Raw genomic sequence first — 27557 nt, 5'->3', positions numbered from 1 at the left:
GATTTGCAGAGATTCTTCCTGCTGGTTATATATTCTTTTACTCGGCTAGAACATTCTCAAAGAAAATATCCCCCATTGTGTTCCTGTACAGCAGCTCTCGCTGTATGATCACATGCTTGAAAACCTTTCAGGAGGATTTCTGCTTCTTCATATGAAGGCTGTTGTAGGAAGATAATTTTCTTAAAGAACAAAATGCTATCATCACTTGATTTCACATAACTGAGAAGTGCTTCAAAAGGCAAGGAAAAGAGAAATACCTCAGAGTGGAACCCAGAGAGAGAGATTAGTGTACAGAAGGAAGGACAAGAAGCAATGGATAGAAATTAATCAAGGTGAGAACCAACCTAGAACTAAGGAGAAATTTCCTGACAGAACAATTAATCAGTGGAACGGCTTGCCTCCAGAAGTTGTGAATGCTCCAACACTGAAGGTTTTTAAGAAGAGATTGGACAACCATTTCCCTGAAATGTATAGGGTTTCCTGCCTGAGCAGCGGGTTGGACTAGAAAACCGCCAAGGTCCCTTCCAACTCTGTTATTCTATTATTCTATTCTGTTAGAAGTGCCATTGGTTTTGCAGTCTAGCAGATAGCGTAGATCAGTGATGGCGGCCTTTTACATCACCGCGTGCCAGCCTGCGTGCCGGAAATGGCACGTGAAACCATCCCGCCTGGACCGCACGTCCTTACTGGCCTTTGTGCAAGTGGGAGTGCCGATACCCGGAAGAACGGCAGTCTGTCACACATGCGTGAGCTGACACCCGAACTTCCGATTTCCAGCACAGACGTATGCCCGATGAACAGCTGCCCATTGCGCATGCACATGACATAAACCCAGGTATTTGGGTGCCGGCTTGCGCATGCACGACGGAACATCGCTCTTCCAGGTGTCATAGCTCCTGTGCGTGTGACGGCCAGCTGACCAGTGCTTGTGTGTGCACAGGAACGCGTAAGAGGAGCCAGTGAGGCCATGTATTCCTCAAGGGATGGTTCTGCGTGCCACTTCTGGCATGCGTTCCATAGGTTTGCCAACATGGGCGTAGATGATGAGTGTTCATATAGGAGGACTAGGTAAACTACATATGCTCAAATAAGTGGTCCAATCTACATGTGAAATTCAAAGAGTGGTATGTTATGCAATTTATTGTTACTGGGTTTGATTCCAAAATTAAATTGCAATGTTTATTATTATTTAGATTAGTTATACCCCAAACCAACCTGGTAGGCAGTCCATGTGTTCAACTGCCACTAATGGTTTTGGAAGGTAGACATATATGTGTTTTTATTTACTTCTGAGAGAAATAAATAGACAAATCCCAGGAATAAAAGTATCCATGAGAATATAAAGATATTTTTTGTCCACTCAGAAGCTTAGCAATTAAAATAAATCTGTATTGCTGATTGGTAGACTTATGATATGCAGCAAATAAGGTTAACATAATTTACTTATTACTAAAAAAAAACAATGCATTGCTACTGCTGAAAGATTTCAGATACTTCATTGGATTTTGAATGTAGATAACTAGTCTTCCCAGATTAAGATTACTCTACAAAGCAATCTGTTTCACTGTCTCAAATCTTATGTCATTAAGCTTGTCCTGGTGCAACATCTATTTCTTTAAAGTTTGCACCGCACAGTTTTGTCCTTTGAAGGAGCATATGTAGACTGGAAATCTTTCAGCGGTATTTTTCTATAAAGCTTAAAGTTCTGTGCTCTCTTTGTCTCAGTCCTCCCATCTGCAGTATATGAAAAACAATGCTGGCCAACCTAACAACACTATTGTAATTATGATTGAACACATGGGAATCACAAGGGCTCTGAATTCTAGAAAAGTGCTATGCAATGCAATGGACCCTTCATCCCACCCAAGTTCCAGCAAAGCTTTGCAGAATTTGAACCTGTCAATCGATTTTTATTAGATAGCATGTGAGACAGAGAAAATGAAAGATAGGAAAGGGAAGCCTGGTATAGTCCTAACCTTGGTCTGAGGGAGTCTTATAGTAGCAAAGTAAAGGGGAGCTTTACGACACTAGAAAACATTTCTCTACTGCTGGAATTGTTGTGGTCCCCAAGGAAGCAGGACCCAGTAATTCTGTCAGCTACTATGGCAACTAAGAAAGAGCAGGAACTGGGGAAGGAGGGGGAGAAGTGTGTTCTGGTGTGGAGGAATTGATATGCAGAGGTTGTTATCTGTCACCGTCCTTGATCATTAGAGAGCAAGGCGGCTGCAGGGGACGGGTGGTTGAATATCAGGAGAGGAAGAAGGAAGGAGGCTGCACAACAGAATAACTGATGCTGAGCGGGGGTTTTGGATTCACACACACCCTTTCTAATTGGCTCTTATTTTCATCACATGCGCTTGTATACCCATCCCATGCCTTCTGTAATTGCACCAAATTTATAGGAACATCTGTTAAGACATATTTGCTTTCATCATATTCCTACCACTTACTCTTTTTCCTGCCTGACAATATTATCTGCTGTATACCCCAGAGGTGGGATTCACTTACCTTCCTTACCAGTTCGCAAATGTGATTACACGTGCATGCCTACTGCCTCCAAAATGTGGCCAAATAGGACTATATTATGTCTGGGCGGTTGGGGAGGGCCTACCGTAGTTGCCGCTACCAGTTCTCCTGAACCGGACAGAACCGGCTGAATCTCACCACTGGTATACTTTTCATATAACACACAAATGTAATAGTGGATGAGTTCACATAACCAGCATAAGCCTAAGTCTGATTTATCAGAAAATAGTAGCTCGGTCAGAATGAGGTGCTATTCCCAAACAAGTAAAACACAATGGGACTGAAATTTCCAACCAATATATCCAGTTGTCATATTAATTAGTAATTATGAAACTGTAGTCTAATGTTATAGAGATGGAAGTTCTGATGCAATAATTCTTCAGCTTATGACTGTTAGTAAGACATTAGAATTGTAAACTGAGGCACCCAAGTGACCCAATTTTATGACATTTTTGTGGTGGTTATTAAGTGAATCACCACAATCATTAAGCAAGCGCTATGGTCATAAGAACTCATATTTTATGACGGCCAGAAGTTCTTTACAGTTCATAAAAAGGGTTTAGCAACAAGGGTCTACACAACAATTTCTAGTTACCAACAGATACTATCAGTGAAAGCCTACATTAGTATGATGGTATAAATGGTTAGATTTCTCTTGGTTCATTCATACATTCCTACTTTCTTTCTTACACAAACATATATAATATATATTATAGTATTTGAAAGCATTTTACATGCATAAGGTAAAGGTAAAGGTTCCCCTTGCTCATACGTGATAGTCATTCCCGACTCTAGGAGGCGGTGCTCATCTCCGTTTCAAAGCCGAAGAGCCAGCGCTGTCCGAAGACGTCTCCATGGTCATGTGGCTGGCATGACTCAATACCAAAGGTGCACGGAACGCTGTTACCTTCCCACCAAAGGTGGTCCCTATTTTTTCTACTTGCATTTTTACATGCTTTCGAAACTGCTAGGTTGGCAGAGGCTGGTACAAGTAACGGGAGCTCACCCCATTACACAGCAGCACTAGGGATTCAAACCGCTGAGCTGCCAACCTTTCAATCGACAAGCTCAGTGTCTTAGCCACTAAGCTACTCTTAGCTTAGCTACTAAGCTACTCTTAGCCACTAAGCTACTCTTACATGCATAAACAGAGATCTTAAAGTTCTCTGAAACCTGGAAACCCAACATAGCCCAATAGATACCAGCAATGAAATCCTACACTACAGTGGCATAAATCAGGGATGTCAAACTGGATTTCTTCGAGGGCCAGATCAGCATTGTAGTTCTCCTCCACAGGCCAGGGGGAGGGCATTTTCTTGGCCTCCTGAAGCACTTTGCCAACTAAAACGGGGTGCATGGCCCCACACGCCCTGTTTTGGCCGGCAGAGTGCCTCAGGAGGCTGAAAATAGACCATACAGGAGTTGCAAGCACCACCACCCCATATTGGCTGCCAGAGGCACTGCAGGCTATTTGCTATTTCCAAGCCAGTCCCGTGGGCCAGATTTAAACACCCCATGGGCCTTGAGTTTGATACCCCTGACATAAATGGTTAGATTTCCTTTCGTGTGTTCTCTCTCTCTCTCTCTCCCCCTTTTCCCCTCTCTCTTATATAAAAGCCATGTCTCTAAGCATTTTACATGCATAAACAGAGATCTTAAAATTCTACAGTTCACTTCAAAACAATATACCCAGGAGAGCTTTGAGCCAGTGAAATCAGATGTCATAATAAATTTGCTTGTCATTAAGTGATGTAAGGTACATTAAAAGGGAAAACGATTATATCTTTGAGAGAGCCAGGTGGAAAAACGTTGCAGCTGATGTTGCAGCCCTGCCTTGAAGAAGGCAACAGGTTGGGTATCTACACCATTAATAGCCATCCAAAGATAAGAGGACAAATGGGCTTTGCTTTACTCTAACATGCAAAAGAGAGAGGGGGTGGAGGTGGAAGTGGAAGGAGGAGCAGCAGCTTTGTGATTTCCTCTGCTCAAATGATTGCAAGACAAAAGGAAGAAAACAGAAGAACATTATTCCTTTTCCTTTGGGCAAAAAGAGCAAGCAAAGGATATGCCATCAGAACTGTCAATCCGGCTGCATGGTATTAATTTAGTACCTGTGTGTGCCTCTCTCAAACCTGGGATATGCATATGTAATTTGCTCATTTATTTTTTTAATTCATTTTGATTGTGATGAGTAACATGAAATATGCCACAGCCTCAAGCATAATGGGAAAAAAAGAATGAAACCTAGATTTCCCCACCTGTTTGTTGAGTTCTAAGTATTATTAAAAGAATTGTTAAGTTATTATTAAATTATAAATTAAGATAAAAAATAAAAAACCTCAAAGGGCAGACTTGATGGACCACTAGGTCTTTTTCTGCCATAAATTTTCTCTGTTTCTATCTTTTTGTTTCTATTACTCTCTAGAAGAAATTATCTTGCTTCTTTCAGTTACCAGGCCCGTGACCTTTATGGAGATTTAGGACATATACTTTATGTAAATTAGCATTTAATTAATTAAAAAGATACGTTTACTATATTAAATATTTACTTCTTCCATAATCCTAGTTTTTGTCTTGTCTGCAATTTTTTGGGTGACTTTCTTATATTTTCTAACTAAATGAACATTTTGCAAATATCAGATTTAAATTCAAAATGTCATATTCTTAGTATTTGAAATGTGACTATATTAGATCAGTCTTCCAATACGAGCCAGATGTCTTTGCCACTTCAGAGGGAATTGAGGTGGCTTCTTATCTGATAGAATCTACAATGGAACAAACTCACATCATCCTTTGTTTTCCCGAAAATGAGACCTATCCTGAAAATAAGACCTACCCTGATTTTTTAAACATGCACCTAATATAAGCTGTACCCAAAAAATAAGCCCTAGTGAAGATTGTCATCAGCTGGGGGGGGGGCATGGCCAGCACCGGAGGAAGCAAGGGCACTGGGGGCTGACGGTGTCCAGTAGCAACTGTAGCCTGCACAGCACAGGTGAGTTGATTGCCTATCCAAGCTGCAGGTGGAGGCAGAGCTGGGGGGAGGCAGGCAATCCAGATGTGCTGTGTGAACCATGGGAAAGCTGAGAGTTGGTGGGCCAGAGGAGGCAGTTGGCCACAGGAGGCTTGCCTCACATAGTGGCACTGGCAGCAGATGGAGGCAGAGGTATGGGGGGGGGGGAAAGGCAGGCTATCCTGATGATCCACACGAGCTGCAAGCAAGCCAAGTGGGGTGAAGACAAGTCGCCTGTAGTTGACCGACCACCCTGTTCCACCATCTCTTGACTTGCCTGCGGCCTACGCAGCATGTCCAGATTGTGTGCCTTCCTCCCCACACTTCTACCTCTGTCTGCTGCCGGTGCCACCACATGAAGACAAGCCTCCTGCAACTGGCCTCCCACTCTGTTCCACCACCTCTCAGCTTGCCTGCTCTGTTGTGGCCACGAGCAAGCAGAAGAAGTGGGCCAGCAGCCATGCGGGATCCTACTTAATGGGGCTGCTGGAGCTGCCATCGCAAGGTGAGGCAGGTGTTGAGGCATGGATTGCCTAGCTATGGGGCCCTGAGGTAAACTGGTGGAGGGTGCATGGGGCAGCTCCACTCCCCCCCCACCTCATGGCGGTGGTACTGGCATTCTGTGTGGTCTCCTGTCCTATTGTGCTGTGAACAAGCAGAAGAACTATGTCTCCTGTACATGGAGAAAAATTAAGACATCCCCGAAAATAAGCCCTAGTGCTTATTTTGGAGTCCCCAAAAAGTAGAATAGAATAGAATAGAATAGAATAGAATAGAATAGAATTTATTGGCCAAGTGTGATTGGACACACAAGGAATTTGTCTTGGTGCATATGCTCTCAGTGTACATAAAAGAAAAGATACGTTCATCAAGGTACAACATTTACAACACAATTGATGATCAATATATCAATATAAATCATAAGGATTGCCAGCAACAAGTTATAGTCATACAGTCATAAGTAGAAAGAGATTGGTGATGGGAACTATGAAACGATTAATAGTAGTGCAGATTCAGTAAATAGTCTGACAGTGTTGAGGGAATTATTTGTTTAGCAGAGTGATGGCCTTCGGGAAAAAACTGTTCTTGTGTCTAGTTGTTCTGGTGTGCAGTACTCTATAGCGTCATTTTGAGGGTAGGAGTTGAAACAGTTTATGTCCAGGATGCGAGGGATCTGCAAATATTTTCACGGCCCTCTTCTTGATTCGTGCAGTATACAGGTCCTCAATGGAAGGCAAGTTGGTAGCAATTATTTTTTCTGCAGTTCTAATTATCCTCTGAAGTCTGTGTTTTTCTTGTTGGGTTGCAGAACCGAACCAGACAGTTATAGAGGTACAAATGACAGACTCAATAATTCCTCTGTAGAATTGGATCAGCAGAAAGAACATTCTTTGTTGTCCTTTTTTAATGATGTTTTTGATGTTAGCTGTCCATTTGAGATCTTGCGATATGATAGAACCCAGAAATTTGAAGGTTTCTACTGTTGATACTGTGTTGTCAAGTATTGTGAGAGGTGGAAGTATGGAAGGGTTTTTCCTAAAGTCTACCACCATTTCTACGGTTTTGAGTGTGTTCAGTTCCAGATTGTTTTGGTTGCACCACAAGGCTAGTCGTTCGACCTCTCGTCTATATGCAGATTCGTCATTGTCTCGAATGAGACCAATCACTGTTGTGTCTTTGTTGTGTTTGTTATACACTGTTATACACTGTATTATACACTTTGTTATACACTGTTGTGTATAAGACCAGGTCTTATTTTCAGGGAAACACAGTATTGTACATTTACCAAAAGTTAACATTTCAAAAGTAGATGCTAATGACATATATCAATCACAAAACCAATAGAAGTAAGTCCTTAAAAACTTTAAAGTGGAATTGGATTTCAGACTATAAGTGATTCATTTAAAAGTTGCATTTTGTTTCTTCTGGTCTTTACAAAGAATGTACAATATTTGAAAAGATGGAGATTGAATGTTTTTTGTTGGAAATGTAAACAAATTGAGGGATCATTGAGCCCTATAATCTGAAATGGTGAGCGGTTGGTACCTTTCTGGAATAGCATTTCAGTAGATAGAATTATGGGGAAATCCTTAAATTTCAACATGTTAATATGACACTGAATTATTTCCCAAAACTATCTTTTGACAAATTATGGTTATACAGGGCACGGGAATTGAAAAAAAAAAAGAATCTGAGAAATTGGAATTATGATTGATTGACTTTGGGAAACATGTAATTTATCCAAATGTAATTTATCCATCTTGGATAATGCAGTATTTTCACTCAAGCAGAAAGTAGCCAAAGGTATACTGTAAACTGCTGGATGATTTTAATTAGAACACCCAGGATTTCTTACTCCCAGGAACAGCTGCATTTAAAAAGAATTTCCCCAGTTGTATCCCTGATAAGAATAATTAGAAAAATATGGAGAATGTGATCTGTGTGTAAGGGTTTGTGAAGCTATACCAATTAGATATTCTTGCCCTGAGTATCTTATGAAAAGCACCTCATTTGTGAATACCATATGTTGCCTAATGGAGCCCTTGTATTGTTCCTACTTCAGTCTGCTTGCTACTAATGTATAGGGTTGTAATATTGTTATCACCAACAGTAATAATTGTACTGTTTCGGCTTTCATTTAGAAAAAGTCTTAAATATGCATATGGACCAAAATAATACTTGAATAGAATAGAATAACAGAGTTGGAAGGGATCTTGTAGATCTGTGATGGCAAACCTATGACATGCGTGCCAGAGGTGGCACACAAAGCCTTCTCTGATGGCACACAAGCTGTTGCCCCAGTTCAGGTCCGCTGTGCATGTGCATGCGCCTCCCACCGGCCAGCTGGTCTTCAGGTCTCTGCCATGCAAGTACGGGGGTGGGGCGCATTTGGGGACCCACGTGCACATGCATGAGGGCAGGGTATGTGCGGGGGGGCACACACGCATGCACAGGGGCAAGGTGCATGCAGGAGGCTGCATGTGCATTGCATTTTGGGAGTTTGGACACACACACTTTGGGCACTCGGTCCAGAAAAGGATAGCCATCACTGTTGTAGATCATTGAGTCCAACCCCACTGCTCATTTCTGGCAGTCCAATCTCTTCTTGCAAGCTTCCAGTGATGAAACTCCCACAACTTCTGTAGGCAACTTCTGTTCCATTGGTTGATTGTTCTCACTGCCAGAAAGTTCCCCCTTATTTCTAGGTTGAATCTCTCCTTGATCAGTTTCCATCCATTATTCCTTGTCTGGCCTTAAGTACTTTGGAAAATAGGTTGACCCCCTCCTCTCTGTAACAGCCTCTCAAATATTGTAACACTTGCCTATCCACATGGAAAATGGCCACTTGCCTATCCACATGGAAGAAAGCCCAATTCCGAAATTCTAGGGTGATCAACCTTCTCTTCCAAAAATGAAAAACGGAGCCTTGGTTGCTGTTGGCTACACAAATGACACCACCACCCATGAAGGAATAATGTATGCAGCCTCCTGGCAGCCAGCCCAGCATGCTACAGAGTCACTGGCTGAAATGAGTTCTGCAAGAAAGAAATCCACCTTCCCACATTGCTCCTAGATAGACAGAAGAACAATACGACTGCTTTGGTGTGAAATTCTCATACTCAACCATTTCACACATTGACAGCACAAATGAGTAAAAATACAAAAAAATCTTCAAGAATTCCAGATGGTTTTATAACAACCACCGAGACAACAAAAATTCACCCCACTGCTTCTTCTTTTCAGTGTTTTGTTTGTTTTCAGAGTGCACTATCCACTGCAAAAACACAGGTCAAAGTGGTCCATCACAAATAGTCCATTCATCAACCCAGGCATGTTGAACTGTCTATTGTAATGATGCTATCCTTTTGACAGGCAGGTATCCCAGAAATCGCTTTCTAAGTCAGTTTAGACTGCCACATTGAAGTTCAGCTTTGGACTACATAATTCCTGAAGTTATTTAATCAGTGGGTGGCCAGCCATCTCTCAGGGGTGCTATACCTGATCTTGCATTGAGTGAATTAGAGTTGGTGTCTCCACAACATATACCAATTGACATGCTATACTTTACTTGGAAGAAATGGACTAAGTTGAAAATGTCAGCCTTCTTGGGCTGTTTTCAGAGACAGATAATATGATAAATCAGAGGGTACGGATATTTCCAAATTCCATTCTTTATCCAGTTTGATTTAACCAACAGAGGAAAATAAAACAAGGTAGCAAGCATTTACAGCCTGGAATTTGTGTTACCTCCTTAATAATTGTGCCTCTCTGGTCAAGTGACTGAGGGGAAAAGGGTTGTAGCATTCTGCACCTTTGTCCCCCTGTCTTTCCCAAAGGAAGACATTGGTAAAGTTCAGAGGTCTCTAGGTAAAGGAAACACACAAACACAAAAAATGGTAGATGCATGCATATCATATCATCCTCATTTATGTTTGGAGTGAGGGGAGCTACAATCCCTCTACAAGAGAATAGAGAATAATAGGGTTGGAAGTGACCTTGGAGGTCTTCAAGCAGGAGACCCTATATTATTCCAGACAAATGGCAGTCCAATCTCTTCTTAAAAATCTCCAGCGTCGGAGCACCCACAACTTCCGGAAGAAAGCCACCGATTAATTGTTCTCATTGTCAGGAAATTTCTCCTTAATTCTAGATTGAATCTCTCTTTATTAAACTTCTATCCAACTTGTTCTGGATTTGGTTGTTCTAGAGAATAGGTTTACCCCATGATGGATTTCAAAAACTTTTAATACCAGTTCTGTGGGTATGGCTTGGTGGGCGTGGCATGGCTTGGTGGGCGTGGCAGGGGAAGGATATTGCAAAATCTTCATTCCCTCCCCAATCCAGAGGAAGGTTACTGCAAAATCCCCATTTCCTCCCGATCAGCTGGGACTTGGGAGGCAGAGAATAGATGGGGGTGGGGCCAGTCAGAGGTGGTATTTACCGGTTCTCCGAACTGCTCAAAATTTTCGCTACAGAAATTTCCAGAACTGGTCAGAACTTGCTGAAACCCACCTTTAGTTTACCCCCTTCTCTCTGTGGCACTGAAATATTGGAAGACTGCTATCAAGCCTCCCCTAGGCCTACTCTTCATTTCGACTAGACATACCCAGTTCCTGAAACTATTATTGTATTTATTCTCTAGTCCCCTAATCATCTTTGTTGCTCTTCTCTGCACTTTTTTCAGAGTCTCAACACTTTTTTATGTTGAGGTGTCCAGAACTGGATCAGTATTCCAAAGTGTGTCTCACCAGTATAAATATATGATTCTCACCAGGTTGAGTAAAATGGCTCAAGACTTCTGCACCCATTCAGCCAAAAAGAGACCCACCATGGTGTGGGTGGGTCTCTTACTCTTAATGGGCAAATACAAATGACTGGAGACCTATCACATACTTGGAACCCCATGAGTGACAGAGGCAATCCCTTGGCTATGTTGATCTTTGTCCTACAATGTTTGTCTGGTTTGTATTTTTATTTTTTTTCTACTTTACTGGATATATGCAGTGGTGGGATTCAGCCAGTTCGCACCACTTCGGGAGAACCGGTTGTTAACTTTCTGAGCAGTTTGGTGAACTGGTTGTTGGAAGAAATCATTAGGGCAGAGAACCGGTTGTTAAATATTTGAATCCCACCATTGGATATATGTCATACATTTTTTTTTATTATAAGCTGCCTAGAGTCATGTATGAGAAATTGGTGGCTATATAAATTGAATAAATAAACAAATAAATCACACACAAGAAAAACACCCCGGTTTCCCAGCAAGCTACTATCAGTGGTGAATGTTCTGCAGCTTCCCATTTAATCACCTCCTCACCCCTCATCAGAACCTAAGGCAGGTTCTGTAAAGGAGCAGCCAAACGCCATTTCATCAGCAGGAAAATGGCTGATCTGTCAGAAAGCCACCAATTAAAAACTGTGCAATAGATAAACTGCCTTTGTGTGTGTTTCTAGTGGGCTGGGGCCTCCCCCTCCCCTCTCCTTTCTACTCTCTTTTAAATCTCATTCTCCCCCACAGAAAAAGTTGAACATAAAAAGAGGTAGAAAAATGCTCTGAGACACAAAAAGAATTTTTTTAAAAAAAGGAATGATGGGTAAAAGAATAATTGTTGATAGAACAAGGGAGAGGTGGAGGGGCATTCATGTTGGTATTTCAAGAGAGGGAAGGAAGGGAACCAGAGCTTGGGCCAAGCATGTATTCAGCAGATAATTACCAGTTGTCAGGACATTAAACCTCAGGACACAAACTTGGATTGCAAGCCAGGCGAAGAAAGTACGGAGGGGCAAAAAGGTTAATGGATCAGTGGAGCTATTGCTGATTAGATGCCAGGATCATGGTGAACCAGCCTGATGGGGAACCATCATTGCATTCCAATGGAAGGTCACAGCACCAAGAAGCTGCCAGCAGAGGGCACTCCTGTCCCCTAGAGGAAGAAAGGGCTCCTTTATATCAGCACTGGGGTCTAAGCTTTCTCCAAATCAAACTAAAACTCTTACCTTATCCCAGCTTTCCCTAGGATCTTCCACCTGTGTGAGAATTATTTTTGGTTGGCACAATATAAATTAATAGCAGCCAAGAGCGTATTTATGGTTCGGGAATGCTTCTGACACTCTCATTACACCTTCTCTTTCCCTGTCTCTACATCTGTGTGAACACTTGATTAATTACAGTATTTGCAGAACAACATATTGTCCGTATGACAATATGACATATAACGTTGACTCTCAGCTTCATTGCCAGCCTGTTTCCAGGGTCTGATTCAAAGGGCAGGTTTTCTCCATTTAAAACACCAGGTACACAAGTCCCATGTTATCTGAAGAAGCATCTCTGCTTAAATGTCTTTCACAACTCTTAGGGTCACTGAAAATTGTATTATAAGGGTAAAACATGGGCCCACTCTGCAATAATTTGAAATTCTGGGAGCAATCCCTCAGATAAAGGGTGTCTGGTAGCCTCTTTTGTAAGCTTTGGTTAAATTGACTGAAACTTTCCCTTTTGCTACATATTCTGTTCATTATAGAAGCTGGTTATTGCAATTTTTGATTTCTTACATTCAAATGATTGTGCTTTGGTTTCAGATTCTCATTCTCTAAAGTGTCAGTTATAAGCCTATTTTTAAACTGAGCAAGTGGGATAAAGACTTTCTATAGATAAGGTTGGTTCACACAATCATTGTCTAAGATATAATGCAGTTAGGTAATTTGTGATTCAGCCTCCTTATTTCCATGACACACTTAATAAGATCACTGGGGAAGAAAGTTTGTTAGGGGAACTCCAATTAAGCCAGCCAGCTAACCCTGAAGGGGTTAGATTTAGTCCTAATTGGGTTGGAATAAGTGCTCTGCTCACTGATCTGTGTGTGTGTGTGTTTGTTAACTCTCCTCAGAGTGAGATTAAAACCTAGAATGGTTTAGTGAAAATAGAGCCTTTCTAGGAATTTCATCTTTATGACTTAGGCACATGGGAAGGGAAAGGCTGAAAATCAGTATATGTGAGTGGGATATGGTTAGGACCCTCCTTCCAATCTTAATTATGCTACATTTTAAAAAATTGTTCCGTCTGCCCGGAAGCGGGGAGAAAGAAATGGCAGAAAGTGATAACCTACCAAACTCTTTTGGTGGCATTTTCTCATGCATCTCCATGTTGTAATGTAATTTGTAGGTAACTGATTAATCAGTTCATAAAGTGTTAATTGCCAGAAGTGGACCACATGATCCCAGCAAAAATTATACCGCTGCTGAAAAAAGAGCACTTAATACTTTCAAACAGCATTGGCAGTGAGATGGTGAATCACATGATTTCACAAGGGAGATGAAGAAAATGTTACAACACGTACCATTTTACAAATGCTATGAATATTTTATAGTGGAATAACCAGGGGTATCTGGAAGGGGTGTATCACAAAATCAAGCTGTCAGTTACAAGGATGTAACTGAAGCCCACTTATATTTATAAGTGTTTGAATGACACATGCAAAAAGAGATGGGGCCATGGTCATCATCTTGATTTCTTTTACTCCAGTTCAGCACTAGATACTACGTGCAGTTTATCACAAATGCTATAGTTATTTCTAAATGTTTATAAAAAATGAGCATTTACATTCTGAATGGGAAAGGAGAGGGGTAATTTAAGCCTCTGGGGGGGCAACATGGCTAAGCCAATAAGATTTTGCTTCCATGTCTAGGAGATTCAAATAAGTAAAATAGGGGTGAGATAGAGTCATATTGGTAAAGGGAGGGTAGTATAATCACTTCCAGCCCTGCTTCAATTCCATGAAGCATTTAATTAAACCAAGAGGACAGCTCCATGGACACATCTGGAAGTTTTCTTCCCAAAACAAAGAGCTGTTTTGCTAGAACGGCAGCTGTGAGATCCTAATTTGCTCCTCCTACCCACTGACTTTATTTTTCCACATTACTAAAACTATTTGTATTTATTACACAGTATCAACGTTAGCTGAATTCTAAGATCCAAAGTTTTTTTTTCTTTTCCAGAAAAATAATTGAATCCCATTCCCACTATTTTTTGGTGTGCTGCAAAGGACATTTATCATCTTATAAAGCTAAGCCAAGGGTGGAAATGTGATATATATATTCAAAGCATGTTTATTATGCTTTTCCATCCTGCCAACCCCAACAAGCATACCTAGAGGGGATTATACAGATCAGTATTTTAAAAAGCCCTTATTCTCAGTCATGCAGTGCAAAAACAATGGCTAAAAAGCAGAAATTGATTAAAATAGAAAGACAAGGGCACCAGTACCTAATTGCAAAATTCTTCTACCTTTTCTTTATCATAGGGAGGTGCAAGCAACTGCTTCATCCGTGACACATGGACAGCACGAGATGATTGAATTCCTTGTTGCTTCGATTTTTATCTTGGAAAGCTATAGATGCATGCAATAATTGATCTTTTGGAAGCTGGCAGAAGTCAGAGAATGTTACCCTCCAGGTATGTAATAACAAAAGAACTAAATATTTCCACTTCTTTTCTTTGCATGGTGCTTTGGAGGTTACAAGAGTATATAATCTGCTGGTATTGGACTATAACCATCATCTTCTCTGACTGTTATTAGGAGAGCTGTGGTTGCACCTGCTCATAGGTGCCCTGATAATGTCAGCTAGTTGGGCAATGTAATATCTGCCGAGCTCAGAGAGCACTAAAAATTTCACAGTTCCTAGACTTTTCTATAATTATAAACTAAAAAGGGGGAAACAAAAAGGCCCCTTTTTGCTTGTGGGCAAACATTGTTTCCAGTTCTCTTGAGCCTTGTCTTAAAAGGAAATCTTGTACAGCATCTTTGAAAGATAAGCCAGGGAATTAAACTCTGTAACTTAATTGCATAGGACAATAGATTGAACAGTTGTCTTGGCTAAGATCCTGGATTACTACAACTGACTTTAAATCCCTGCTGGTTAACAGAATGCAAGGGTTGATTGGATTGTAGCCCGTGGGATGAAGTAGTTTCCATATAAATAACCACTGCTTCCATTACTTCCTTTGCAATATTTATAACCCTCATAGGAAAGATCAGTTTGATCCCAAGCATTGATTGGAGGGGCCATCAAATCTGTTAGAAAGCATTTTCCTACCAGTGAGCTAGTGGCTGTAGGACTACAAATAAAATACAAGACTATCACTTTCTATCTGCAAGACAGTTCATAACATCGGGGGTAGTGACCTACATTTCTACTCTTTCCTTTTATATCGATTTTATGTTAATATTACAATTATTTGAGTATTAAGTTATAATACTAAAATCAAAGGGAGCAATACCCTTTGTATACCGCGAACTTAAAACTTATTTATTTCGTATGGCTGGACTAGCCTGATTTTTATTTTTATTGGATGGGTTTTTAAAATTTTGTTATTTTACGGGGGAGTACGTTTTTTAACATTTTTGGGCATTTGAATTAGTTTTTTAAGGGATGTTTTTAATTACTGTGTGTATTTATATTTTATCTGCCTGTTCACCGCCCTGAGTCCTTCGGGAGAAGGGCGGTATACAAATTAAAATATTATTATTATTTATTATTATTATTATAATAAAAGTTCTTTGGATGTTTAGTATGTTATGATTGTCTATGCTAGGCAATTAAGCCTGTTAGTGGGATGCCAAGGATTTTACTCCAAAATGTAAGCAAGGCTAGAACACCAGAGCAGGCAAAGCAAAGCAGAGATAAAATATGCCTTAATTTACTTTGAACTGAACCATTTCAGATCCAGTTAATATAACTATTCTTCATCTTTTTAATAATTTCTGTTCTCTGGTCAGTTTTAATTGGGTAGCACCTGGCAGAGTGACTCGGTTAGGCTTAAGCTGTGTGCAACTTTATATTTCATTGACCATCCAGGGTTACCAGTCAGGAGTTTTTTCTAAGCCCCAGATAACTTGGATTGAATCTCAGACTTACTTCCTACCAAACACACCTTGTACTTTTCAGTCAGGGTTTTCTCCGAAGCAAAATATATAAGCCATTCAGAGTTTTTAGGTTGTCAATACCCAAGTAAATTGTTGTTGTTGTTAGTTGCAAAGTCATCTCCAACCCATCGCAATCCCATGGACAACATTCCTCCAGGCCTTCCTGTTCTCCACCATCCTCTGGAGTCCATTTAAGCTCACGCCTACTGCTTCAGTGACTCCATCCAGCCACCTTGTTCTCTGTCGTCCCTTTCTTCTTTTGCCCTCAATTGTTCCCAGCATTAGGGTCTTCTCCAGTAAGACCTTCCTTCTCATTAGGTGGCCAAAGTATCTGAGTTTCATCTTCAGGATCTGGCCTTCTAAAGAGCAGTTAGGGTTGATCTCCTCTAGGACTGACCAGTTTGATTGCCTTATAGTCCAAGGGACTCCTGCAAGTCTCCTCCAGCACCATAGTTCAAAGGCCTCAATTCTTTGGCACTCAGCCTTTCTTATGGTTCAACTTTCACAGCCCTACATCCAAGTAAAAACATGAATTTAAATCAAATGCAGAAAATAACTCACCTCTTAGAGATTTTCTTTTTCAAAGCATTAGACTCCTGAGCTGGGAGAGTGTTTTAAATACAATTCCACATAATGAATTATTGAAAAAGTGGTTTGTGCCCATAGAACAAAGAATGGGGTCTTTGATCTAGAAGAACCACAAATGATGCCCATAACAGCAATAGTACTTAGACTTATATACTGCTTCACAGTGCTTTACAGCCCTCTCAAAGCGGTTTACAGAGTCAGCATATTGCCCCCAACAATCTAGGTCCTCATTTTACCGGCCTTGGAAGGATGGATCAACCTTGAGCCAGTGAGGATCAAGCTTCTGGAGTGAGCAGTAAGTTAGCTTGCAATACTACATTCTAACTACCGTGCCACCATGGTTCATAGGGTTATTATTATGGCTAGAAAAACAATGCACACGAACAGTGCATTCAAAAACTGACTCCAATACCGAGAAACGGTGTCTAATTCAATGTTTCTCAACATTGCCAGCTTTAAGATGTGTGGATATCAAGTCCCAGAATCCGCCCACCCGCCACCATGCGGGGGAATTCTGGGACTTGAAGTCCTCATGTCTTGAAGTTGCCAATGTTAAGAAACACTGATCTAATGGTTCAACTTAGTACAATTGAAAAATTATTGTACCATGAAAACCAAGATGGTTAAAGTGGTAAAAGTATTGGATTACGACTTGGGATTTCAGAGTTACGTTTAGAGTGGTATGGTGGCCTAGAGGTGGAGCTCTCGCCTCACAATCAGGAGGCTGTGAGTTTGATCCTAGGTAGAGGCAGATATTTCTCTCTCTGGGCACAATGAGAATATATCTGTTGAACAAAGCTCTGCACTGGTGACAGGAAGGGCATCTGGCCATTAAACGCTCTGCTAGCTCCATTTAGTTGCCCAGACTCCACCTCGCAAGGGATTATGGGGTCGTTCAATGATGATGATTCCAGAGTTAGGTTTACAGTACCCCCATCCAGGAAAACTCACTGGGGAACTCTGGGCCAGGCACCGTCTCTCTCACACTGAATGAGTGTTAGTTCTCATGCAATCAACTACAGTATATCAAGCCATAATCAATACAAAGAACAAATAGAAACTTCTTCTCCTGCCTAAAAGAGAATCACTCCTAGCTGTTTATGTAGAGGGGACAGGAGAAAAAGATGAAAGAAACCCAAATATTGATAGATGTGAGACTTTGCATTTGTTTACTCAGGAGTTGCTAGAATTCTTTCACAGTGGCCTGTTAGCTTTTCTACAATAAATTACTTATCAGAAGGCCTTGGATTCTTTTGTCTATGTTTAATTTTTTTGCCCAGTTTGCAAAAAAAAAAAAAAAAAAGCATGGTAACAACTGACTGTACGACACAAGTTTGCTTTTGAGGAGAGAAAAATTCCCTTGGCAAAAAAGGCAAAATAAAAATATAATAAATAAAATGGCATGAGGTTGTAGCATCAGTCAGTTGGCTGGTGTACCATTTTTTCCCCCCTTCATCTTAGTAATTGCAAATTGGGTAGTGAAATGGTGAAGCTAAGGCAAATATCCAAGCCTGGGCATAATGCTGCATCAAGACAATATAGTCCAACTCAAAGCCATTTCCAACAAGCCTGATCTACAAACATACCCTGGCAGTGTGTTATGTCTCTATGATGTTTTTTTCATCTCATCCCCCAACAGACACAGGAATCAACAACATTTTATGCCAGCATAATTTTCTGCTGACTCAAGGATGAATAGAGAGCACTTCTATTCAGCTCTGTCTCTTTTTCCCTCAGCTCTTGAGGTATAGTTAAGAGTGTAAAATTTGTTGGCTGCTGCATATTCACGAGGCCTAGCAAACAGGTGGAGCCAAGGAACTTTGCCATTTGTTCTGCAGAAAAAAACAATTTAAATAAATATAAACAACCATCTCCAATAATTTAAGAAAAGGCCAAATACTTAAGTAGTGATTAATGATTAAGGACAATGAAAGAGAAGAGAGAACAGAATTAATGAAAATTCCTCCTTTAACATTTTTATGTGTTCTATTGTTTTTTTACTTTGTTTCAGTATTTCAGTTTCTGTATATACGCTATTTTTTTAACATCAGCTTGAAGAAAGTAAAATGGCTGTATGTTTATAATAACATTTCATATTTTTAAAAAAGCGATTGTGATAGACTGTGCTTTTGTGTATACTTTATGTTGTTTCCAGGGTTGTTTGATCTGATCTGCCGAAGACTCTTATTTACCAGTGTTTCTCCTGCCATTCTAAATATATCAAATGTGTTTGTTCAGACTCTGTGTTAATGTGACATCCTTGAGTGTTTGAAAGCTAGCCCATCAGGAAGTGATAGGAACCAGACTGTCTCCTGAATGTGCCAATTATTTTACTTGAAGGGTATAGACTATACTTGAAGCATAGCACTGGTATCAAAAGTAGGGGGTGAATAAAATGTATTTGGGACTTTTTTTTTTTTTTGAGGCGGGTGCTACTGATTCTTAAACAAGAAGAATCTGTCCAAGAACAAGAAAGCAACTGAGTAATAATAAGATATGGATTATCTTTTCAGACTCACCAGGACTACTGCATCTCATCCTATCCAAATATTTACTATTGCAAATAACCATCACTGATAATTGTTCTTGCTGTGACTACTTTTGACATAGAGTAGAAAGCCCAGAGTCTCCATTCTGAGAGGGAGGCAGCAAAAACCATCAGCAGAGTCCCACCATGGTTCTTAATTAATGCTCACTAACCATGTCCGCAGCAGGTCTCTAATGGCTCCAGAGTGCTGAACATGAAATTCAAAGGCAAAATACAAGAAGGGGAAGCAGACAAGAAAGGGGAAGAAGTGAGAGAGGAGAAAACATCAGAGGAAAAAGATCCTGACAGCTTGAAACGCTTGGTCGGCATCTTTTTATAATTTGGTTAGATGTTCTATGTTAAGAATGTATGAGGGTGTTCCGGGAAATAGCAGAAATATTATGCTACTATTATATGCTTACTTCTATACCAGGGGTCTCCAACCTTGGTCCCTTTAAGACTTGTGGACTTCAACTCCCAGAGTCCCTCAGCCAGCAAAGCTGGCTGAGGAACTCTGGGAGTTGAAGTCCACAAGTCTTAAAGGGACCAAGGTTGGAGACCCCTGAACTATACTATGCTAAGTATATGATAGGTACATTATTCTGTCTCAAAAGAGTAATTTGGCCGACTGGCATTGTTCCTTTCACCTCTTAGCCTTTCACATCCTTAGATCAGAGGGGCGACTCCTCTTCTTCATCCGTGTTGACCACTGGCAGCTGCTCTCGCTCCCTGCCTGGAGCCTCCAGGCTAATTTGTTGCAGCTGTCATTCTCTCGGCTCAGACTCAGCTGGCTGCCCTCTGGTTGTTCCAGCTGTAGTTGCTCCATCAAGCTGGAGTGAGCTGGAGTCTGCTGCTCTGTGATCTGCATTTCCAACAGCCCCAGAGCTCACTGCCCTGTCTTCTCTGGAGGTGCCAGGGACTGGCTCATTCTCCTCTTCCAAACTAGCATCTGGAGAGGCGACCAGAGGTATGTTTATTACACTGGTGGGTTTAGGACAACTCGCCACTGCCAATTCGATGCAGGACAACATGCCACAGGACAAGAGTTACACTAATATTGGAATAGAATCATTAAAAAAGGAAAGGTTTTATTCAGTGGTTCCAAGATCACATCTGTCAGTTCCTTCAGAACCCAGGGATGTAATTCATCTAATCCTGGCAACCTGAACTTATTTAAAATGGAAAGGCATTCTTTTACTAATTTTTTGCCTACTATGAACTTTTTTCCTGTTATGTCTCCTACTGTGATGATTTTGATAGGTTGGGCTATCTTTTTTTGCATGAAGACAAATTGGGGGAAAAAAAATTAAGCAGTTCCACTTTCTCCCTGCTGCCTGTCACCATCTTGCCATCTTCTCCCATTAGTGGACTTATCATTTCCTTGACTTTCTTCTGATCCCTTATATACTGGAAGAAACTTCTAGTTATTTGAATATCACATATGTACCTCTTGCATATGAGGGAATCATCAAATCATATTTGATTCATACTGTTCCTAATCTGGTGAAACTGCAATGCACAGATTGGCAAAAAGGCAACACCGTGTTTAATAATTCTATAAATAAAGCAGAGGTTCACCACGGAAGTACTCAAAACTCAGGAGAACATTATAATGTATGTAGAGATTATATGTATTCCAGTAAATTCTTGGGACAAGGGTATACCCCAGAGGCTAAGAGTGAAATTCATTTTTTTAAAAATCCCAATTTGGTTACTTTCTCAAAAGCTAATGGGGTGTCTCTAACATGGAGATCATTAATTAAAATTTTTAAGGAAATCCAACTATTTCAAAGGGTTGTGACAGGCATATTTTATTTTTCCTTTTACTTGCACGTTTAGAATGATCCAGGTTTTATCCCACATTCTCAAAGGCAGATCCAGCCTCGGTTACCTTTTCTAAATTCACTTGAAACAATCATAGTTCCAACATTCTAGGAAGGATAAATAGAGGATCCTGCAGATTTGAAACTGTCTTTGTCTGTAAACCCAAAACAAGGAAATAAATGCAAGCATTGATGATGCTAAAATAATTTCCCTCCCATTATTTGCAGTGGGAAAGAAACAGTTTTTAAAAAAATAGAGAGGGACTCTTATGTTTCTCTTTTACCTTCCCAGATTCTTGCTGGCAAAACTCTGTATAACGTCCAATATCAGCATTCTCTTGGTAAGAATTAGGATTATTCTTCCCATCACTTACATTGCATTACAAGTTATAACAGAAAGTCAGTAGCATTATTTCATAAAAGTGATAATATGTATAAAAGACTATACCAGGCTACATTTCATTAGAATAATGAAAAATGAAATGTCATACTGTATGAATCCAATCTTAATGCAATTCATAAGATATAACCAACTTGCAATAATGATTCACTTAAAATCTATTTCAGGACTAAATTCTGACAAACCCCATTGTCAATATTATTCCAGTTCTCTGAGTTCAATTAAGATAACCTTCCCTCTTTGAAAGACAGTATGGTGTAATAGTAAGCATGCTGACTATCTTTGAGGAGACCCCAATTGGTGGGGTCAGCCACATAAGCTAACGGGGCAATTTGTTCATTCCCTCTCTCACTCTCTAAGCCCAACTTTAATAATAATAATAACACAACACACCAGATATCACAGTTGTCTTGAGTCGAAGTGTACATTTTATTGATACTGCTGAAGAAAAAGAATTGGAAAAAATCATGAAATATCATGACCTGGCCATTGAAACTACACGGTTATTGATGAAACAGTGAGACCCATAGTCAACGGGGTACTTGGTACCATGTCAAAGAATTTTACAAAACACATCAAGAAACTGCAGCTTCCTGCAATAACACCAGCGGAACTACAAAAAACTGTGCTACTCGGAGCATCGTATATTTTAAAAAAATACTTGGTTGATACCAGTGGTGGGTTGCTACCGGTTCAGGTGAACCGGTAGCATTGGTGGTGGGAGGCTCTGCCCAGATGTCATAAAATACACTCTGCACATGCTCAGAAGCTTCTGTACATGTGCAAAAATGGCGCACGCACAAGCGACCTGATCACGTGCGAGCGAGCGAACTGGTAGCAAAGGTAAGTGAAACCTACCACTGGTTGCTACCTAGGACGCTGGCAGCAACCTGTATCAACCATTAGCACCAGTCAATGGTATTTATGATACATTTTTAAATGTTCAGTTGACTGAGTTTCATGTTTAATGAATAAAAGAATAATAATAATAACCTTTATTGTCATTGTACATATATACAACGAAATTGATTTAGCCTCTACTGGTTCAATCCATAACAAAATACAAAACAACATGAATAATATAGAAAATAGTCCTTATACAAGTAATTAGGGAGAAACCAGTCATATGTTTCCATGTATGCATGGAATGATTACAGTTGTATTTAGGAGTCTGACAGCCCATGGATAAAAGCAGAGGTGGATTTCAGCAGGTTCTGACCTGTTCTGGAGAACCAGTAGTGGAAATTTTGAGTAGTTCTGAGAACCAGTAGTAAAAATTCTGACTGGCCCCGCCCCCATCTATTCTCTGCCTCCCAAGTCCCAGCTGATCGGGAGGAAATTGGGATTTTCTCCCGCCATGCCCACCAAGCTCTGTGGGTGAGGCTTGCTGGGCGTGGCTTGGTGGGCATGGCAGGAGAAAATCCTAATTTCCTCCCGCCATGCCCACCAAGCCACGCCCAGCAAGCCACACCCACAGAACTGGTAGTAAAAAAAATTTGAAACCCACCACTAGATAAAAGCTGTTTTTAAACCTGTTTGTCCGGCTGGCTATACTTCCTTTGTAACTTACTTTGTAGGGATCATTGCTGTAGAGATAACGCTGGAGAAAGAAATGCTTCATTGAATTTCTGGAGGGTAGGCAGATATAAATCTAAGAAATAAAGAAAAACTAGACCACTTGTGCATTCCAGTTTGTAACCTCTTGATGAATTTTCATGCAAACTAATAAATATATACTTGGTGTAGTAACAGTTTACTTTGTGATGTTAGAAGACTTATTGTGAGCACAGAAAAGGGAGCAGGAGTCATCTTGAAAATTACAGTCTGGCTTGACACAATGGCAGCCAACTACCTACCAAAATAATGAGAAAAAATACGCTCCATGAAGAGAGATTTGTCTTATAGTGTGGAGATATTATATACCTAAGAAACAATAATACAAGAAGCAAAGACTCTAATGTGCCTTTTCAAATAAAATGCAACATTCTGTTTAGATCAGCAGACAGATATTAACTTTCCCCAAGAAGGCAGTGCTGAAGACAAACACTGCATTCTTGGACGCACACTTTTGAAATTTCTTTAATTTACAGTTCCTGTAGTTAAGTGCATGTGTTTACCTTTGGACAAAATGCAAATCTATAATATAAATTGCCTTTTGATCAGTTTGCTTCCTTAATTGTGCAACAATTTATATACCACCTATTTTCAAGAACCAAGGTAGATTTAATTAATTAATTCTAAGGTTGAGATGTGTAACAATCCCAGATGTAGAGTTTTGTAGCATGACATCCTTACAGTCCAAATGCATCATGTTCATTTTTGTCTGGCCTCTGTTACTGTTTAATGGTATCCCTGTCCATGTATTTCTACAATTTTCTTGAAAATTAGGTTCCAGTGGCTAAATTGCAGTTCCGTCTTGACCTCACCTCACAACAAAGCAATTGACTCAGCTCTGACAACAAATAATAAAATACCTTACTTTCTTCGATTTGGACAACTTGCAGATTCCATTGAGAGCAAACAGTGAAGAATGCTAGCTAGGTAGAGGACGGGGAGAAGAGATTAAAAATGTGCTGCTAGATGATAAAGATTCCATCATGTACAACAGATGCCACCAAGCAGAGGTGGAAGTAATTTTCTGCTGCACAATACAAAACCAGGCCTGGGAGAAAATACAAAGTATTCTAGTCATTCTCATTATGATGCTTCACCTATGCTTGCACAGGAACAAATGATGAGGAACTAGCAGTGGATAGCAGAAATAGAAATAAGAAAGATCAACCCACACATGGAAGCCAAGTAGATAAACAACCAGATATTCATGCTTCCAAACTCCATTTTCACATGCGCTACTCCCTGCTCAACCTCTGTATACATTCCATGTGAACAGTATCATTTCTGAACATAGATCAAATGATTAGTCACAAATAATTAATGGGACTAAATGATTAATGGTACTAAACACACAGCCATGGAGAGAATTGCTCATAGTTTTCACAACAAAACTATCCCTGTCAACTTGCATGAAACAAGCACAACAAAACTGCACCCCAAGTTCATCTCTGCTTTACTTTTCTAAAAAGAATTGTATCCTAGAATACTTGGCCAGCCCTACAATGCATTCATGCCCACATGGGCTATAATACATCTCCCTCAACACTACCATTCCTGTTCAATTCCTGATGGCTTCAGTTCAGGATTCCTTCATGATGTCCAAGCGTCTTTCTTTCTTTTCAGGTATACCTGCTGCTCCAGAGGCTACCATTTGTTCTTTGATATTCAGCTTTCCATTATTGGAAAGAGGGCTGTGAAAATATTTACAGACTCTTTGCATCCTGGACATAAATTATTTCAACTCCTAGCCTCAAAACGATGCTATAGAGCACTGTACACCAAGACAACTAGACTCAAGAATAGTTTTTTCCCGAACACCATCACTCTACTAAACAAATAATTCCCTCAAAAAACTATTCACATTAGGCTGCTATTGGTCTTCTCATTGTTCCTGTTGCCCATCTCCTCCCACTTGTGACTGCATGACTGTAACTTTGTTGCTTGTATCCTTGTGATTTATATTGATATTGATTGTTTCCTAGTATGATTTGATTGCTTATTGTACCATATGACTGTCACTGGGTGTTGTGCCCTGTGATTCTTGATGTGTGTATCTTCTTTTTATGTATACTGAGAGCATATTCACCAAAGACAAATTCCTCGTGTGTCCAATCACACTTGGCCAATAAAGAATTCTGTTCTATTCTTCTATTCTTATTGAAGAAAAAGAAACAGGGAGAACTCTGCATAGAGTGCATAGTTGAGATTATCATGATGCATTCAGCAGGACCAGTGGTGGGTTTCAAATTTTTTTACTATTGGTTCTGTGGGTGGGGCTTGGTGGGTGGGGCTTGGTGGGCTTGGCATGGGAAGGATACTGTAAAATCTCCATTCCCTCCCAATCAGCTGGGACTCAGGAGGCAGAAAATAGATGGGGGTGGGGCCAATCAGAATTTTTACTACAGGTTCTCCGAACTACTCAAAATTTCTGCTACCAGTTCTCCAGAACCTGCTGAAACCCACCTCTGAGCAGGACCTTCTGCATGAGCTGGCTAGTGAGCATGAGCACACTGCAACATCCATCAGAAAGTTGAAAGATGATGCACAGGATCACAGGTACATATACTGGGGAAATAACACTTTGTGTTTATGGGGACATCAATATCTGAACTGTATAAAGTTTCAAAGGAGTGCTTTGCTTCAATGATCCTTCAACTGGAGCATGCTTCAAAATGTGTTATGAGGTAATTCGTGTCTCTCTCCCCTCTCCTCCTCCTTCAAGGACTGAAGTGGCTTCTTTGCTTTGTTTGATCTCACTTCTGAGGCTTCCTCCTGCAGCACCAATTCATGGTTGAGGTTTTGAGGCAATGCAAAGTGCTTTGTCCAGGCGGTTCATGTTGTCATTTCACCTCCACAGGAAGAATCCCATTACTTCTGTGACATATAGCACCCAGTTAAAGCAAATCCAAGTCGCCTTGCGCAGGGCTAATAAATAAAGCAATTCCATCATCAGAGGACATCTGCTCCTGTGCCACATAAAGGGATTTTAAAAGGCTAAATGTAAATGTTAAAATATGCATTTTTAGATGCCTGTGGCAATTGTATATCACTATGTAATTCAGAAACCAGCCTTGCCAGCTCTTGAAATTTAACTCATATTAGCTGTTACCCACTTTGCTAGCCATTTTGTGAACTGAAAAGTGTCCTGTGGCAGTCATTTTGTGAGTGTTCCCATTAAGTACTTCCAGAATTCTAAAAATGTCCTTGCATTTTTTAAAAAATACCCTCCATTCCCTGGTCTAAATACTCTCACTACAGAGTACTGTGAGAGAGGAACTAGGCAGAATGCAGCTACATTTGCTCGAGCTCCTTAGAAAAAGAATTGGTTAAAATTAAAGTTAATAATAATTAAATAATGGACAAAACAAATTAAATTTAGGAGTTGGGGTAGCCTAGCTTCTTGTTTTTCTACAAACTGATCTGAAAACAAAAGTAAACATGATTTGTCTACTCCCAATCCTTCAGATTAGCAATTTTGTCCAGAGGCAAAACCATCTTTTTTAAAGAATGCAAATCTTTTTTCAATTCATTGCACTTTCTGGGCATTTCAACCTCTCCTCATAATTTGGGCTTTCTTTTCAATTTGCCTACACACCACTAGTTGGATCAATAGCCTCCCAAGCCAAGCTCATCTAACTGCTTTATTTTTGAAGGCCCAGGTATGAATATCATGGATATTTCTGGATTCACATCCCAAGGGTTGAAAATGCTGCCTTAGTATTAGTAAATGTGGATTGTGGTTATTGCTCCTGAAATGAAATGGAATGAATTTCAACAAATACTTTCTTAGTTTCAGGGGCATCTGATTTGCAGATTCAGTAGCACCTATTTTGTTCAGTTCCATGTGAGTACAAAAACATTTCCCTTTCTTGACCTATTTTTTTATTGCCTGAGGAAGAGCTGTGCAGTGGTTCCACTAAGAAGGGTTGATTCAATAAAAGATATCATGTTAACCTCCTCAAGGTGCATTTTGCTCAGCTGGAGACTATAGGAATCTTTGATGTTTATGCTTGATTAGATTCCAGGTTTTCTTTTTTCTGAACACAGAAATGCAAAACTCCGGAACATAAGTTTATGATCATGTGAAAATGAATTTGCTTTCCATTTTCTTCAACATCAGGGTTAGGTAGTTCAGTCTGCAATATATGATCGGGTGGGGGTGAGGTAAGAGGAAAGGTGAGAAAGGAAAAACGTCATTTAACATTTGACTTAAATGAACTTGAAACTTGTTTTCTAGTATCTCTGTATCTTAACTCTATCTGTACTTCTATTCTACATAAACTGTGCCAATGGGCCTTTTTCCTGTTTTCTCTAATACATTCATTTGTGTGTGTGTGTGTGTGTGTATGTGTGTGTGTGTAGAGCATGGTAAAATAAAATGACAGCTGCAATGGTGTGATCAAAATTCTATCCATTTATATGTGTATGTTTTGCATATAAAAACCGACAGTTTCCATTTCACCAATGTGGCTGCCATTTTGACTATTTCACATACCTACAGATACTCTGGCGTCTGGCCCCCATTTAACCAAATTTGAATTCACCTTCTTCCTAATTGTATTCTTACAAGCATCCCTTCTTTTGACTCTTCTCCAGAGCCAGAAATTCTGAAAAACAGTCCAGAAGACTGCAGCCATCCCAA

General features: G+C 40.2%; 1 long non-coding RNA gene across 1 annotated transcript; it reads left to right on the top strand.

Annotated features, from left to right (window-relative positions):
• The first annotated feature begins 13938 nt into the window (after positions 1–13938).
• On the top strand, positions 13939–25082 carry LOC131202259 (uncharacterized). Its single transcript, XR_009156109.1, has 4 exons — positions 13939–14492; positions 19749–20045; positions 21194–21242; positions 23690–25082. It is a non-coding gene; the product is annotated as an uncharacterized LOC131202259 (long non-coding RNA).
• The last annotated feature ends 2475 nt before the right edge of the window (positions 25083–27557 follow it).

This window comes from Ahaetulla prasina, chromosome 7 (genome assembly GCF_028640845.1).
Source record: "Ahaetulla prasina isolate Xishuangbanna chromosome 7, ASM2864084v1, whole genome shotgun sequence".
Taxonomy (NCBI): Eukaryota; Metazoa; Chordata; class Lepidosauria; order Squamata; family Colubridae; genus Ahaetulla; species Ahaetulla prasina.
Note: the sequence above shows the minus strand (reverse complement) of the source record. Positions and strands in the feature narration are given on the sequence as shown.